Source organism: Ochotona curzoniae, unplaced genomic scaffold, assembly GCF_017591425.1.
Source record: "Ochotona curzoniae isolate NIBS_2020 unplaced genomic scaffold, NIBS_Ocur_1.0 scaffold_4505, whole genome shotgun sequence".
Lineage (NCBI taxonomy): Eukaryota > Metazoa > Chordata > Mammalia > Lagomorpha > Ochotonidae > Ochotona > Ochotona curzoniae.
The window spans coordinates 37,875,698-37,892,834 of NW_024467118.1; the positions used below are offsets into that span (position 1 = coordinate 37,875,698).

Consider the following 17,137-nt stretch of genomic DNA (forward strand, 5'->3'; position numbering starts at 1 on the left):
ATCACATGTTTAAAGGATGTGCTTAGAATTGACTGCAAACAATTGTGAGTGGCAAGAGGGGCTATTGCAGTGTGTTGTGATCCTTCAATTTTTGGGGGCTGTCCAGATCGCTATAAGTTGTATTACAAGTCCAGTTAGAAACATGATACCTGTTTACAGTAAACTGTGACCCTTAGTCATCATGCCTCCCACAAAAATGCTGATCGACTGACTTTGAATGCTGTTAAACTCTCATTTTTTCCTGGACTTTGAATTGTTTGATTTTGAGTTTTATGGTAACTCCTGATAATAGGTGTACTTTACTTTCTTGATATTATCCTAATAACCACTGGAATGGTCAACCCTGAAGAATCTTAACTAATCGAACTGAGCAATCCTTTGTATGTCAAGTGGTCTCACTCAAGTTGAAATAACAAGAAGAAGGAAAACCTAAAGAGTCCTCCGATGAATCTGAGGTTGTGAATTCCATAGCAATACCTAAAAGGCCTTCATGATAGTGACAGAGAGCAGTGTCAGTGTCCAGAGATTTGTTCAATTACAAAACTGAAAAGTGACCAAAGGGGATGGATTGATATTCATTAAATGTAGCCTGTGTTAAGGGAAATCCCAGAGCCTATGGAATTGTATCATAAGAAATGCAAATAGAAGAAGAAAAATGGAAAACATGTATTTCTTTTTATTTGGATGTCAGATCTACAGAGGAAAGGAGAGAGAGAGAGAGGGAGAACCAGAGGGAGAGGGATGGATGGTCAAAAATAGGTAGGGAGCAATAGACATGTGGAAAGAGAGAGACAGAGAGACGGAGAGAATCTTTCCATCTGCTTGTTCACCCTCCCAATGTCTACAAGGGCTGGAGGTTATCAGATGTGAAGACAAGAGCCAGAAGCTTCTTTTGTGTCTCTATTATGGGAGCAGGGGCTCCAGGACTTGAGCCATCCACTACTGCTTTCTCTGTTCTTAAACAGGGAGCTGGACAAGAAGTGGAGCAGCCACAACACAAGCCTCTTGCTTATATGGGATGTCAGTTCCAGGGATGGGGGTTACCCTGCTTTGGCACCGTGCTGACCCCTCTGTTAAATTTACTTTGAGTTTTATTTTCCACAGTAGAATGTCCAAAATGCTTGAAAACTTTACAGTGTCAAAAGCCTTGAAGGAGACCCCATTTCCCCCCGATGCTTTAAAACTTAGTAGTGATGGAAGTGTACTCTCAGTTGGTAAAAATGAATGTAGAGTAATCAGGCACAACCAAGTGACATCTTGTGGCTCTCTCTCCCTTTCAAAATGGATTATCTCTTGCAGGTGACAGAGGAATTCTAGGAAGATGGAAATGTTTCCATACACAAAGGATAGCATAAATAATAGGACATCGATTCCAAATTCCTCCAAGTAGGCTGAGAGGAGATTAATTTATTATGAACATTCCTTCTTTAGATTTGATAATATACTTAGGAAGTTAGGCAAAGTACCTCTCATTCCTAATTAGTTTAGTAAGTTTTGGCAAAGTGACATGTTAGTGCTAGATGACCTTAATGAAAACGGAATGTCTGGATGTTTTTGTAATCTGTTCAGCAATTTCCAAGTGCTTGCTTGTAATCACATCCACCAGGAAGTAGGTGAATGAGCTTGTCTGCCACTCCTCAGCTGAGGTGCCTGGGACAGCAAGGGGGCATTGCAAAGGAACAGGTGCACACATTGGCAAGCATCTGCGTTGGGGCAGCCCTAAAGCTGCGAGTTGGGAGTCACCATCAATCCATTTTTCTAACAGCAGAAGACAGCACCTCAACCAAGCAGGGATGCCTAGGGCTCCTTGAGGACAAAATGTAAGCATGTTGATAAAGGCAACATAATGCTAACTATGCTAACTTTTATTTCTGTTTGAGAAATAGAGCTACAGAGTGTGGAAATGGGGGAGGCAAGGGAGGCATGGAGAGAAAGAGAGAGTGGGGGTTAGCAGGAAGAGAAAGAGAGAGGGCATTTGAGAGGGAGAGAGAGAGAGAGAGAGAGAGAGAGAGAGAGAGAGAGAGAGAATGAGGGTTATAGAGTGGGAGAAAGAGAGAGACAAGTGTGTTAGAGAATGGGAGAGGGAGAGAGAGAGAAAGAGGGAGGGAGAGAAAGAGGGAGAGAAAAAATGGGAGAGAGAGAGAGAGTGAGAGACAGCAAGCTGAGGCAGGGTACACCAGTGCCAGAATCCAGGAGCCTCCTCCAGGTCTCCCATTAGGATGTGGGGGCCCACGTATTTGTGCCATCCTCTGCTGCTTTCCTGTTGGTGCATTAGGAGATTGGAAGTGAAGCAGCCAGGACTTGAGCGTGTGCTGGTAAGGGAGGATAGCATTAGAGCTGGCAGCCTAACACACTAAGCTGCAAGGCCAGCTCCAGTTTAGTTTGTTTTAATAATGGGTGAGTTATTTAAGGAGACAAAAATGGGAGAAAGATGAGGAAGGGAGGAAATGAATTTGTTAGGGAGCTTTGATCTTACAATGGCACAATGTTCCCATTGTTGTCCTTGAACAAATGGAATATACCGGTGTTCTTCCCTTCTCAGTGTTTTCTCTGAAGCATTGTACCCTGTCAGGGTCAGACTTGCTTCAGAGTTGAGGTGTTAACATTGACATCACAGAGAAATGGACCAAGAGCACTAGAGGGAAGAAATGTGTAGCACCCCCTTCAATGTTTGAGTGGTGGGCACTCAAATTCTATCAACACATTTCAATGAAAGTACTATCTTTGTAGAGCATAAACTTCAGGATAGTGTAGGTCTTTTTTCTTTAAACTATCTTCAAGAGATCCTATAACATTAATTTCTCCAAATCCTTGAAATTTTCAAACTCACCTACCGTGCTGTTGAGTGGACTGAGTGAGACACATGCTAGGGAAAAGCAGGTAGGTGAGATGGGAATCCTGGATAGGTGGACCCTGACCTCGGCTCAGGCAAGAATCACCTGTGTGAGGCTACAACACAAATCAAACATTTCCAGAAACACAGTGCTTCCAGACATTCACACACCCTCTGAGAACTGTTTGTGCTTTGCGATTGAAATGACTTTTGTGCATTTGAAACTGTTCAGATTTAAGACTGCCCTCTCCTTCCTGAAGTAACTCCAATTGTATGGACTCGGCATGCTGTGCACTTGTAGGCATCCCAGAAAGGAGTCACTTTGGGACAGATCTGAGCTGTATAAATCCATGAGAAAAGGTCAGTGATGCCTGAGCTGTAGTGCAATGACACATGACAAGGCACGTGGTCATTTTACATTTCAAAAGTTTCATTTTTCCTGTTTCACAGATGCAGGGCTTGCTGTTGCTATAAAACATACAAACCAAAGCTCAGCAGCCCAAATATGAACTACTGGTTAGGCAAAAAGAAATGGCAGAATAGGTGCTGGCAAAGTTGCAGCCTCTGTTAAAAGCACCTGCTTTTCAGCAGCTGTCATCTTTGTGTGTCTCCATTTGCAATGACACAGCCACCTTGCCCACATTCATCCTACCTCCTCTCCATTGCCCTGGTGCCCACCAAGTTCTCAAAGTCAGTGTGCTAGTGTTTGTTTCAGACGATGCATAGCCTAATAACAGGGGCAGGTGCTGGCACTGTGGTAAGATGCTGATTGCGATGAGTGCACTGCATCCAAGTGCTTGTGTCCAAGTCCCGAACTTTGCTTCTGATCCCAGCTTCCTGGTGATGAGCAGCCTAGGCGGCAGCAGGAGACGACACCTGTAGTTGTATGTGGGAATAATTTCCTGGCTTCTGACTTTGTCCTGACCCATCCTCAATGTCCTTTCTGAGATCTTTCTCTCCCTCTACCATGTGTATATGTGTGTGTTTGTGTGTTTGTGTGTGTGTGTGTTTTAACCAATCTTTGAACATGAAAGCAAAGGCAAGAAATGAAAATGAATGTACTTCCAAAGCTTCATGGAAAGTGACATTACAAGCTAAACGTAGGGACAAGTGTTTAGCCTAGCAATTAAGATATGAAGATACAGGTTTCACCGGTAAGAACCAGATTGAGTATGTAGCAGTTGTTCAGGGGCAGTGTTGGTGTCAGGAGAGGATGTGGACAAAGGCAACCTGAACTAAGGACCACTGTTGCATGCCACATTTGGCACAGAGAGGTGACCTGATAGAAGAGCTTGTGGAATTGCTTTGTGAGGACAGAGGCCCTGCAGTTGAGTGCAGAAAGCAAGGCAAGGGGCATTCCAAATCAGAATAGGCTACAGTATTGGGCATTGTACATGTGGGTCATGTCTGGGGCAGATGGACAGGGCTAGGCCAGTTCAATAGGAACCACTGGCAGAAGAGGACAGGTCACATGAGGGGTCGGGTCAGGCTGCAACCAACCCACTCACACCAGGGCTGGGACAGGGAGCTGGCTGAGCCAGGTCAGGCTGCATCTCGCTCAGCAGAGGCTGGGACTTGGGGCAGGCTTGAGTGAGCCAGGCTGAAGCACGTGCTGGTGGAAGCTGAAGTGTGGTGATCCATGCTAGGCTAAGGACAGTGGGTACTGGGTCCGTGAAATCCAGGATAGGTGGTCCCACGGGGTCCAAGGTGCCTGCCTGGTTACCTGACCCACCTGCTAGATCCAGCTTGCTAGATCTGTTAGCAGCTGTGGCAGTGGGTCTGGCAGGGTCCACGTTGCTAGGCTCTGGACCTTGTGTGCACATGGGAGAACTAGTCCTCATCAGTATAAACGACAGTGTGGTAGGCGGCTGTGCCAGATCCACTTAAAGATTAAGGCAGCCTATTGGGCTTTCAAAGGACATCTGCCACATAGCAGAGGAAGAACAGAACAGATTGAACAACTAGCCCAGCCCAAATAAGGCAGCAAATATCTGGGTGAATGGAGAGTCAGTGGTGGAGTGTGTCAGCCAGTGGACATTGAAAGTGTTCCCTCATTCTCAGATCAGGAGACTGACAATATTGCAGAGCTCTCGACATCTTCTGAACAGAACCCTCAGCGCATATACCGCATTGGGACTGTGGGTCGACACTGTGTGGCCATTCCTGATTGCTGGGTTCTGTGGCAATTTGGGTGCTGGGTGTGGCTTCTACCCTGGTGTCCTCCCCTCCCAGCAGATACAGTGAAAAGAAATGGAAAGCAAAAATATGGCATTGCTTAAGAGGCCTGTTGCTGTATACATGGCTACAATTGTTGCTTGCTACCACCGGGATCCCACATGTGTATTGCCTTGTATCTGGCTGCTCCAATTCCCTTCCTGCTACAGTAGAGGATGGCCCAAAAGCCTTGGGAGAATGTGCCCACCTGGGAGACCTGGAAGAAGCTCCTGGTTCCTGGACTCGAGCTGGCTTACCTGCAGCCCTTGTGGCAACTTGTCTAGTGATACAAGCTCTTTGGGAGGTGAGCAGTACAGAGAGCAGACATCGATGAACTTATGACCAATTTGACTACTACAAAATGAAGCCAGACTTCAAAAAATACAATGGAAGGCAAGATTCCAGTTGAAAGTATATTTCTTTGGTAAAATCAACACATTTGTAATTTTCATTTGTAATCTGAACTCAATCAGTATGCCCCACCATTCCAAAGTAATCGTCTAAATGTCATTATACTATTCCTGTATATGATATATACAACATACATTATATCTTCTAAATGTCAGTTCGGTATTTATGGGGGTCAGAGGCTTGCAGCAACAAAGTTTTCTCAGTGAAGAGCACAGTTTTGTAGAATTGATGCGTGTGTGAATTCTCTTCCCATAAGATTTTTACTTCAGAAAACTACCACACGTGTAATTTTCTTCAGATACTGCATATCCACCTTTTGTGGAAGTCAACATTTTGTGGTAGACATTCAAGGCTAATCTTGGAACCGTTTCGTTTCTTGCTTAGCAATGTCAGGGTTGTTACTAGCAGTTTGAAGAGCTGCTTCGCTCAGCATTCATCACTAAAAACCTCATCATCTACTCTACCTCTCTCAGCACAGGAATGGATGAATGTAAGTTCTAGTCTCAGAGTTGCCGTAGCAACAATCTATCCAATAGTCACATGTTCTACAACTGTAACCTAATAGTCGCCAGATTTCTTCATATGCTCAAAAGATGTCATACACTGTTCAGGATTGATGATTCCAGTCTCCATTAGCTGGCCCAATACCTTAAAAACAAAACAAAACAAAACAAAATGAAACAAAGCAAAACCCCTGTATTGAAGTGAGCAGTAGAAAGAGGCCTCACAGGAAGCCTTGTTCAGGATGTGTGGGGGAGATGGGTGGAGACACTGTAGCTGTGTTCTGACTCCAGTTTACTTCTCTGAGCAGGTAAGGATCTGACATGGGCATCTTATCAGGTGCACTGTTGCAGTTCGATGGAGGAGGCCTGGTGGTAGGTGCTCCTCTCTAGGCACAGCAGACTCTGGCCTGCCCAAGCACACTCTAGAGGATCCGGATCTGGCTTCAGAGCCAGCCCCACCTCCTCCTCCTCCAGCTCTGCTCATGCCAAGGCCATGGCAGAAACCCTGGTCTAAAGGTGGGCAGTGCCAATGCTCCCACACAGCTCTGGCCTCGTGGCACAGCTCTGTGCCTCTTCGGCTGCAGACCCAGGTACCAGTTCGGCCTGCGGGGGCTCTGGGAATAATACATAAATTCTTGTGTGGACTTTTTAGACTCATCGTATACAAGAATCAAAAATGAGAAAGTGCACCAACAAGAATACTCACCATAAATTCACATCACACAGACTTTTTGCAGTCCCTTCCGGGAAGCCTGCTTTTGAGCTTGCCAGCACTGCCGAAACTCTCCCGGCTCCTCAGCAGTGGCTCCTCTGCTTTTCGTGATGGAGAGTCTCTGGGCAGGAATGCTGGAAGCCCCACGTGCCCAGGAGTGACACCTGGGCTGATGATGAGCAGGCTGTGCATGGTATTACAAGCTCCTCGGAATGGTTCCACTACTGCTCTGATTGGTAACATTGAAGCACTTTATAAGCTTTGTAGCTCCTCCATAATTTTACATCGCTTTAAAGTGCTCATGCTCCAATCCATAAAGTCTTCGTTAAGGGCTGCAGATGTGTAAAAGGCACATGATCAAAATGACAGTAATCAACTCCTTCAATTTTACGTGTGAAAATTTCTGTGGGCTTCTCCCATCCCCCAACACTTTGTATTGGTTGTTCACCCAGTACAAACAAAATGGTCATAAGGACACGGTGCACAAAATATCCATTTTGCAACTTCTCCAAGTAATCCAATTATCAACATGTTTTTAAAAGAAGAAATCGTTTAGTTATCTACGTGTGTGTGTGTGTGTGTGTGTGTGTGTGTGTGTGTGTGTGTGTTGCACATTTGGAGGAACCTGGTCATCTGGAGTCCTCCAGAAGAGCCATTCAGGAATCTTCTGATGGCAAATGTTTGGGAATGCCCTTGAAATAACAGGCAGGCACCCTCTGTGCCAGGAGAAGCGAGAGAAGGAATGGAGCAGGAAATAGATTGTGCACTTCAAAGATGATGAAGTTCTTTCTGAGTTGAAGTAGATCTGTAAAGGTTTAAACTAGTGACTGAGGAGCTCACTAACATCGTCCTGTTAGCACTAACTGGCATTTGCCTTCAGATGAATGACTCCATTCAGGTTAGGTCCTTCCAGCTACCCAATGATTCCAGTTCTGGTTGGGATCCTTCACAACTAAGCCATATAAAACTCAGCACTATTTCTCAACCAAGGTGTCACAGTAGTGTAGTGTAAAAAATGTTGCTACTTAGGGGACAACTGACATGATCTTTATAGAAACGTTGAAGCATCTAGCTTTATTGCACCTCAAGTGAGGTTTAATTGACAGAACACAGAGGATGAAATGCCTGCGTGAGGAGAACGCTTGGCGTTCTTGTACATTTAGGTCTGGCCCAACTTGGTGTTCAGCTGAGCAGCAGGTGCAGCCAGCTCAGGCTGCCTAGCAAAGAGTGCTGCACATAGCCTGACTCTTCACCAGAAGCTGACTTTCTTTGCTATCATGCCTGGAAAATACACACTCAGGAAGCCAGTGAAAGCGTGGACACTTACTCTGTGGCATTAGGTGTTCAGGTAAAGATGTATGATGCAGTTGTTTCAAGCATACTTATGGCTGAGTGTTGTTAGGTCCAATGAGGAGACAATCCAGTGAGAGCAGAAGAATCCTTCTATAGAGGGATATTTGGGTTTGAGTCTCTGCAGTTAAACAACATCAGGAGAGGAAATATGCCAATCCACGCAAGATGTGATAGTTCCTGATGGAAGAAGAGAACACTGATTTCACAAGACTGACCAACTTGAGGAGGAAGAGCAGGCTTGTGGTAACACTGTTCCAAGTGAATCTCCCTCTGAGTGTGTGTGAGTCTAAAACTGTGTTAGGAAACCATGATGATATAAACTTCTACTCTACAGTCCTCCACTCTACAGGCTGAGCTATGGAAGGGTGCACACCATGATATAAACTTAAGACATCTCCATGGTTGTCAGCTCGGTGGAGGTTTCTGACGTGTAGGGCACTTGGACATGTACATGCGTTGCAATGTTTCGTGAACATTTCTGGTTTTTGTTGTGTAGAGATTTTAGTGCAGAGTGTCATGTGTCCATAATGAGTAGGAAGTAGGGTACAAAACTGTAAGGTATTGGGCCAAGAAAGAATTTCCCCTTAAAAGTCAGCAGTGTTTCAGTTAATAGATGCTGAGCCAAATACAGATAAAAGCTCAGAATAACTGTGCAAAATCATGAACTCTCCTTGATGTGCCTCTACTGATGCAACCAGACTCTCCCTGTGCTAACCTAATTCCCAGAGAAGTGCAGCTTATTCTGGGGAAAAGGGTCAAAAATGCATGTAGAGGCTGAAGAAACCTAAGATCCAAGTCAGTAACATGTTCGTGCTGGCTTGTATCCCTATTGCTGGCCCCTTCGTTTCTGTGCAAGAGGTAGTCCTGAAGGCATGAGGTGTCTGAGCCAGACAGGCATAGATGCTAGGAGAGCAATTCTCTGCTTCTTCTACTTTAAAGGGATGTCTCACCCCCAACTCAGGTGTGTGAGCCTAAGCCCTGTACCTCCACTTGCCGTAAGCTGGGAGCCTGGAATCCTTGTTGGTTCTTGGGGTGACTTACGTGGCTACTTGGTTGCTGCTTTCTATGCGGTGGGCCAGTGTTGCCCGTTGTACCTGTGCTGACTGGTCGTGCTGAGGATGTGGAGTCCATTGCTGATCTTTTTCTCCATTGTGGTACCCACTCACTGCTCAGTGGAGCAGTGTTCACGCCAACTCATCACGTAGGATGAGTATAAGGCCAACGTCCATAAACAATGCTTATTATGCTAATATTGCTCAAATATAAAACATTTAAAAATATTCTAGCGATAAAGGTATCAAAAATATTAATAATGAGAAAATATACCATAGTACAAAATAGGTGTTAAAAATAACGTGATGGTGTAAAACAGCTTTGAAATATTCTAGCGATAAAGGTATCAAAAATCTTAATAATGAGAAAAGATACCATAGAACAAAATAGTTGTGTTAAGAACAACATGATGGTGTAAAAAATTTTTTAGATATTCCAGTGATAAAGGTATCATAAATATCAATATTGAGGAAAGATACCATAAAGTAGGTGTTAAAAATATCATGATGGTGTAAAGGATTTTTTAAAATATTCCAGCGATAAAGGTATCAAAAATATGATTAATGAGAAAAGATACCATAGAACAAAATAGTTGTGTTAAGAACAACATGATGGTGTAAAAGATTTTTTAAATATTGCAGTAATGAAGGTATCAAAAATATTACTAAAGAGAATAGATACCTTGTGCAAAATAGGTGTTAAGAATAACATGATGCTAGACGTTATAGGTCTCTCCATCTTCTCCTTAGACACTTCCTCACTTCTCATTTAAAAAAAAATGTAAATCTGAAAGAAAGAAATAAACCTTAAAAATAAATTAACGGAAAAATGAAAATTGCAAGAAGAGAACAGAAAATGCAAAATGGAACACAAATAGAAATGAAAATTAAAAGTTTTAAAAATGTAAAAAAAATGTAAACAAATAAAATGCTGGAAATAAAAACTAAGCGGCAAAACAAATTTCAAAAATTTTGAGAAGGAATGAGGATGTGTCTAAGGAAAAGAAATACACACTGCGAAATAGAAACTGAAATTAAGAGGGAAGAACAAAATGAATAAATTAGAAAAGAGAACAAATAAACAAAACAGGCACAAACAAAAGAGGTTTAAAAAAAAAAAAGCTAGCTTAGTGCTGGTCCTAGAGCTCTCCAGTGGAGAGAGCTCCTGGACAAAAGGCCCAGGCCCGGCCAGGGCTTTATCTAGGGCTTTGGAATTGTGACCTGTAAATGGTTCTGTATGATGTCAGAGCAGGACATGGTCCAATCAGAGCTGGAGACAGTTTTGAGTGATTTATTTCAAAAAACCTTCTGCTTGAATCAAAGGACCCCCACAAGGTTTCTCTGAAGTTAGGGATAGAGAGTAATATTTGTTTTGTTTGTTTGTTTGTTTGTTCCAGATATATGTTCTAAGTACTTTTGTCAGAAAGCAACCACTTGTGAGCACATAGCTGAATTTGTGGGTATCTGTTCTGTTGCATTGGACATGCCAGTGCCATGTGGTTTTAGTTACTACAGCTTTATTTATTTTTATGTAGCTTTACTGATTTTTATTGGCATGTCAGATTTACAGAGAGAAGGAGATACAGAGAGAAAGGTGTCCCATTTGCCGGTTCATTGCCCAAGTGGCCACAATGGTTGGGGCTGAGTGGATCTGAAGGGCCACATGTCATAGTGTCGTTCTGTGTGAGTTCTGGTTGTTGTGTTTCTTATTCTGCTGCCTGCTGTTGCAGTGAGAAAGGCAGTAGCTGCTGGTCTGCGTCCCTGGGTCCCTGCTACCAAAGTCAGGGACGCACATGGCATTCTGGGCTCCTGGCTGTGTCCTAGCCCAGCCCCAGCTGGCATAGGCATTTGGAGAGTGGGAACCAGTGGATGGAGGATCTGTCTTTCTCTCCCTCTGCTCCCCTTGCTTGCTGTCACTTTGCCTTTCAAATATACATAGATCTTTGAAAAATGCCACCTTTACCAAAAAGGTGCATCTAGTCTTCATGAATCAGCAGTTTGTATTCTTTCCGTGTCAATGTTTTTAAAAAGATTTGCTTCTTTATTTGAAAGGCAGAATTAAAACACATACACACACACACACACACACACACACACACACACACACACACAGGGTTAGGAGGCTGGGAGGAGGCAGAATCTTCCATGTGTTGTTTGACTCTCCACTTGGCCCAGATGACTCCATTGCACCAGCCCCACACAAGAGCTTGGATCTTCATCATCCAAGTCGCATGAGGTCACAGGGCTCCAGGCACTTGAGCCATCCCCTATTGCCTTGCCAGATACAGTAGCAGGGAGTTGGATTGGAAGGGGCAAGGTAAAGGTTTGAACGAGCACTCACATGGGATGTTGCCATTGCAGGCAGAAGCTAACCTTTAACACGAGCCCCTCTTGTTGCAAAATACAAATCCATTGCACAAATACACCAGTGATTTAAAATATCCAGTTACGGAGAGATTCCAGAGCTGTCCATTCTGAGACTTATATGAAGGTGCTCTAGTTACCCTTGACTTTCTGAATATATGTTTTTCTCTTACTTGCACACAGAAATGCAGACGTGCAGGGTTGTAGTGTAGGTATACAGGCTTATAAGACTCTAGTAGGGGTACCAGTGCTGTGACTTAGCAGGTAAAGCTGTTTGCTGTGGTACTGGCATCACATATGGGTGCTGGTTCAAGCTGCTAACTCCTGATTTCAGACCAATCCAGCTGCAGCCATTGTAGTGATTTTTGGAGTGAACCAGTGGATGAATGATCTCTGTCTCTCTTCATTCGCCGGTAACCCTGCCTTTCCAACAAAAATCTTTTTGGAAAAGATTTATGTATTTTTATGATAAAGTCAGATATACAGAGAGGAGGAGAGACAGAAAGGAAGATCTTCCCTGCCATGCTTGATGGCCCAAGTGGCCAAATGTCCAGAGCCGAGACGATCCAAAGCCAGGAGGAGCCTGGGGACTCTTCTGGTTCTCTTATTCTGGTGCATTGTCCCGAGGCTTTGAGCTGTCCTCTACTGCTTTCCCAGGCCACAGGCAGGGAGCCTGGGTGCAGGTGGGGCCAGCAGGACTAGAACAGATGTTCATATGGATCCCGGAGAATGCAAGGTGAGGATTTTAGCCACCCGGCTACCACACAGGATCTTCAAAGAAATAACTTTTTAAAAAGATTTTAAAATTGATTTTGTTAAAGCATACAAAGAGAAGCAGATCCAAAGAGAAAGATCTTTCCCCTGCTGGTTTACTTCCCAAGCGGCCACATTGCCTAAGCCGTACTGAAGCCAGGAGCCAGGAGCTTTTTCAGAGTTTCCCACGCAGGCACAGGCTTCCAAGGATTTGGGCCATCCTCAGCTGTTCAGCAGATCACAAGTGGGGAGCTGGCTGTCACATTTTTGGGATCCTAGTCATGTTAAAATGAGAATTTAGCCACTTGAATATCATGTCATGCCCTGAGATGACAGCTTGTTAAGAAATGAGCTTACTAGAAGGTTTTGTAGATGGGGTGTATCATTTTTAAGTTAGCTGTGCCACAAAGTGTGACAGCTCCAATTTCTGTCTCTTGTTATCAACGCTTGGTTGTATTAGATGCTCTCCTTTATATTTATTTATTTTTCAAATATGTGTGTGCTTTTATAGGAGAGGGAGGTTTACAGAGAGAACGATAGACTGGAAGATCCTTTATCTCTTGGTTCTCTCTCCAAGTGGCTGCAATGGCTGTGCTGAGCAGATCTGAAGCCAGGAGGCAGAAGCTTCTGCCAGGTCTCCCATGCAGGTACATGGCCCCAAGGTTTTGGGCCATCCTCTGCTGTTGTGCCAGGCTATAAACAGAGAGCTGGATGGGAAGTGGAGCACCTGGGACATGAACTGGTGCCTGATAGGCATTCTGGAGCATGCAAGGCAAGGAGTTAGCCAATGAGCCATTGCACCATGTCTCAGATCTTTTAGCCATTTTGTGCAACTTAAGTAGCATTTCATTGTCATTTTCACTGACATTTCCCTGATGACTACTGGCATTGCATGACACAGATTTTCAAAATGGGTTGTGTATGGAAGCCTGTCTCCAAGTAAACTATTTTTTTAAAAGATGTATTTGTTATTTATTGGAAAGTCAAAGATACAGAGAGGAAGAGATACAGAGAGGAAGATCTTGTGTCTGCTGATTGACTCCCCAAAAGGCCACCATGGCTGGAACCGAGCTGATCTGAAGCCAGGAGGCAGGATCATCCTTTTGGTCTCCCATGCTGATGCAGCATGTCAAAGACCTTGGCTGTCCTGCACTGTTCTCTCAGTCCCCAAGTAAGGAGCTGGATGGGAAACGGCGCCACTGCGCCAGGAGGTGGCACCCACATGGGATCCCAGGACTTCCAGCACAAGGAACTGGACCAGTAGATAGTTGTGTCAGGCGCTGCAAGTAAACTCCTAATGAGGAAATACAAAATCTCCCGCCGGAAGTTAAAAGCAAAAGCTGGGTTCTCTGAAGCCCAGCAGGTAAAGCTGCCACCTGTGACATCTGAACCGCATAAGGGTTGAAGTCCCAGCTGCTCTTGTTTCAGTACAGCTGGCTGCTAATGGCCTGGGCAAAAGCAGTAGATGATGGTCCAAGTGCTTGTCTCACTTGCACCAACATTGGAGACCCAGATGAAGTCCTGGCTGCTGCATGGCTCAGTCCTGGCCACTTGCTGAATCAACCACAGATTGAAGATCTTTCCCTCTAATACAGACATTACATATATATATATATTTAAAGTGAGGAATGTGTTTGAAAATAAAGCTAGTGTGTCAAGTTCAAGCCAAGTTGAAATTACTTTGGACCAGGTATGTTAAGTTATTTGACAGAAACAGAGGAAAATCTCTGAAACATTTTGAGATACTGAATAGGCGGCTCAGGACCAGCAAGGAAACTCCTGTGTTGGACCTTTGCATCCGTCCATTGGCTGGAATATGTGAATCATACACCAAGGAAGAACCTCCAGACAGCCCAGTGGTCTCTGTGAACTGAGAAGGCAATGAGGCAAAACCAACTGCAGTTCACAGGAGAGGACCAGAAACCAAGTGGAAAGTGCTTCCTCTCTTTTTCAGCTGAGCTGTGATCAACCCAGTACTGGGAATGATCCAGTGGCAGGGACTCACTCATCAGGACAAAAAAAAAAAAAAAAAAAAAAAAAAGAGAGAGAGAGAGAGACAGAAAAACCATTGGAATGATACAGGGTATAGATAGTTCAGCTCGTTTCCTCAAGTGGGAAGTGGGAGAGCATTGTTTTAGACAGTGCATTGGTAAGGGTATTGAAAGACAACTGCCTCTGGATCAGCACTAAATGCTGCTTTCATCTTTAAAGCAAGTCTCCAAAGCATTAGAAATGGTCTCTAGATTTTCTGTTAGCCCAAACAGATCCCAGCATAAAATACAAGAATAATGAAAGGTGAAATCGCTCCTTACTTGAACCAGGCATAATTGATGTCTGACATTCTTTGATTTTCAGGAAGGCAAACAGAAAAGGATGACCCCTAATGAGAAGAAAAATAAATCAAGAAACACCAGTTTTAAAATGACACAGATGATAAGATGAGTAGGGCATCGAGCCTGATATTTTAAGTTTAGTCTGTATGTTCAAGAAAGTCGAAGGAAACACAGACAAGTCAAGAGACTTGGAATAAATACGAAGGAATCAAATTGAACTTTCATCCTTATTTGGATGTAGAGATTGTGATTGATATATGTGTGTATATACAAACACACACACATTCATTTTCATATCAAAGGAAGAAAAGTTTGAATACAGTGAAGCAAAGAAAACAGAAAATAAACTGAAGAATTTCTGTTATAGCTGGATAAAATGGTCTAATAATGCAAATTGAACTCCTGATTTTGACAGTTTTTTTTCCTCCTTTGAAGCAGCTCAGGTAGGCACCCCATGTCAGCTTTTGGTTACTTATAACTTAGATCTGGTTCTTTGGACAAGAACCCCATGGTTTGCCTTCTGTATTATTGGTGACCAAGAGAATGGCACCTTCTGAGTTAGGCAGTCATTACTGAAGCATGTTGGGGGAGAGGAAAGATTGTTTATATGATTTTAGGTAGTGTTGGGATGGCAAAGCATTTAGCCAGTGTAGACGTGGCCAAGTAGAGGTAAGGAAAAAATGCCAGTGAAATAGCCCAGTGGAACAACGTATAAATGTAAAATTGGCTACACCAAAGTTATGTGGAAAGTATACATACATCTAATTTAATATGTTTTGAGAAGTAGAGTATGCTGTGTAGATGGTTTGCGATGTAGGATGGTTCAGTTAGGCGTTTGTTTACTCTATGATGGTGGGATGCATTTACGTTCAGCAGAAACCACAGTTTCAGCTCTGAGTTTGCCTCTTTCCTGGGCTCTGTCTGTATGTTATGACATGACCTGGTGATGCTGAGCAGAGGCTGTGAGTGCCCAGAGTGCAGTGGCTGTGTGGTTTCCAGGAAGAACAGCCTCCATTCTAGAGTGTGCTCTGTGCCTCAGTTAGGATGGTGAGCATAGGAGCTTTATTAGATTCACTTAATAAAGTAAATATGTTGGGGGCAGGCGTGGTAGCCAGCGGCTAAGGTTGTTGCTGATATGCTCTGGGATCCAATATGGGCGCTAGTTGTAATTCTAGCAGTCCCGCTTCCCATTCAGTCCTTGCCTGTGGCCTTGGAAAGGCCAAAGGCTTGGGACTCTGCACGCGCGTGGGAGACCTGGAAGAAGCTCCGGGTTCCTGGATTCGGATCAGCTCATCTCTGGCCTTTGTGGCCACTTGGGGAGTGAATCATTGGATGGAAGATCTTTCTCTCTGTTTCTTCTCCTTTCTGTATATCTGACTTTGCAATAAAAAGTAAATAACTCTTTGCAAAAGTGTATATTTCAATTAGTTTGATAGGCAGAATTACGGGGGCAGGGGGAGAAAGAGAGAGAGAGAGAGAAAGTGAAAAAGAAAGAGCCAGAGAGAGAGAGAGAGAGAGATTGATTCACTTTACTTTCCCCACCCCACCCCTAAAGCTTGTAACAGCTGAGGCTAGGCCAGGTCAAAGTTAGGAGATGGAAACTCAGTATTGGTCTTGCATGTGAGTGGTAGGAGCCCAGTGTTTTAGCTATAACTTGCTGCCTCCTAGGGATCACAGGAGGCAACGCACACTTCTTTAAGATGGAAATGCCAGAATCTGGAAGAAGATGGTAAGAAAGGAAGTGTTTTGACACATGGAAGAAAGGACACAAAATGCCTATGGTGAAATTTAGGATCACATTGTAAAATTATAAGATGATTTATTTGTAGTTTTGCTCAGGTCTCTATGAGTTTACATGGAGGCAACAGAAGAAACTCAAACTGGTAATGTGAATGTGGCATAAACACACAAGAACAGCTTGCATCTGGAAAACAATAGGGTTTACTGAACAGACTGAAAATATTCCCGCTGAATGTATTTTCAGTCTTGTTTTCTGTCTGTTGTCATTGTATGTGTGTGAGCTGGTGGGAGAAGCTGCGTGAACACTGACGCTGGTGTCCAGGTTTAGTTTGCTGGAAGTGGCTGGAGTGGCACCAGTGATCCTTTCCTTTGCAGCTGTTTCATGCTGGTCGCTGTGTTGGCTGTAATCCTGCGAGGAGAGCATGCCTTGTGTGTGTGTGTGTGTGTGTGTGTGTGTGTGTGTGTGTGTGTGTGTGTTGCTTTGTTTTGTTGAGAGCAGCATGTGGAGCCTTTCGAGGGGAGGGTGGATCTGCCCTGTGATGGACTGCTTGTGCGTGATGATGATGAGGTGATCAGCAGCGCCTGCCTTGCAGGATGACCTTACTTGGGATTTGTTGTATGATTGAAGGCGTTTTCATTTTGGGGCTTTGTTGGAATCTGGACCTTTTATCTTCCTGTTGTTGTAAGTTTATAAATTCTTTCAATGTCATCACAGCAGGTACTCACCAAACTTGTTGCCTGTAAACTGTGGGATGGAACATGGAGATGAGAACCTTAAATGTTTGCAGAGTGTACCTGAGGCCAGTTGAGGCTCATGGGTGGGTAAGGAGTGAATGAACAGGACCAAGGCTGGTGGAGAGAGGACAGTG

The 17,137-nt window shown here is 44.0% G+C and overlaps 1 long non-coding RNA gene and 1 pseudogene across 1 annotated transcript; both read right to left on the bottom strand.

The window, feature by feature from the left end:
- Positions 1-5,452: 5,452 nt before the first annotated feature.
- On the bottom strand, positions 5,453-6,619 carry LOC121146383 (annotated as a pseudogene).
- Positions 6,620-6,682: 63 nt separating this feature from the next.
- Positions 6,683-8,345, bottom strand: LOC121146510. Its single transcript, XR_005882225.1, has 2 exons — positions 8,001-8,345; positions 6,683-7,005 (listed from the first exon to the last, which is right to left on the bottom strand). It is a non-coding gene; the product is annotated as an uncharacterized LOC121146510 (long non-coding RNA).
- Between the last annotated feature and the right edge of the window lie 8,792 nt (positions 8,346-17,137).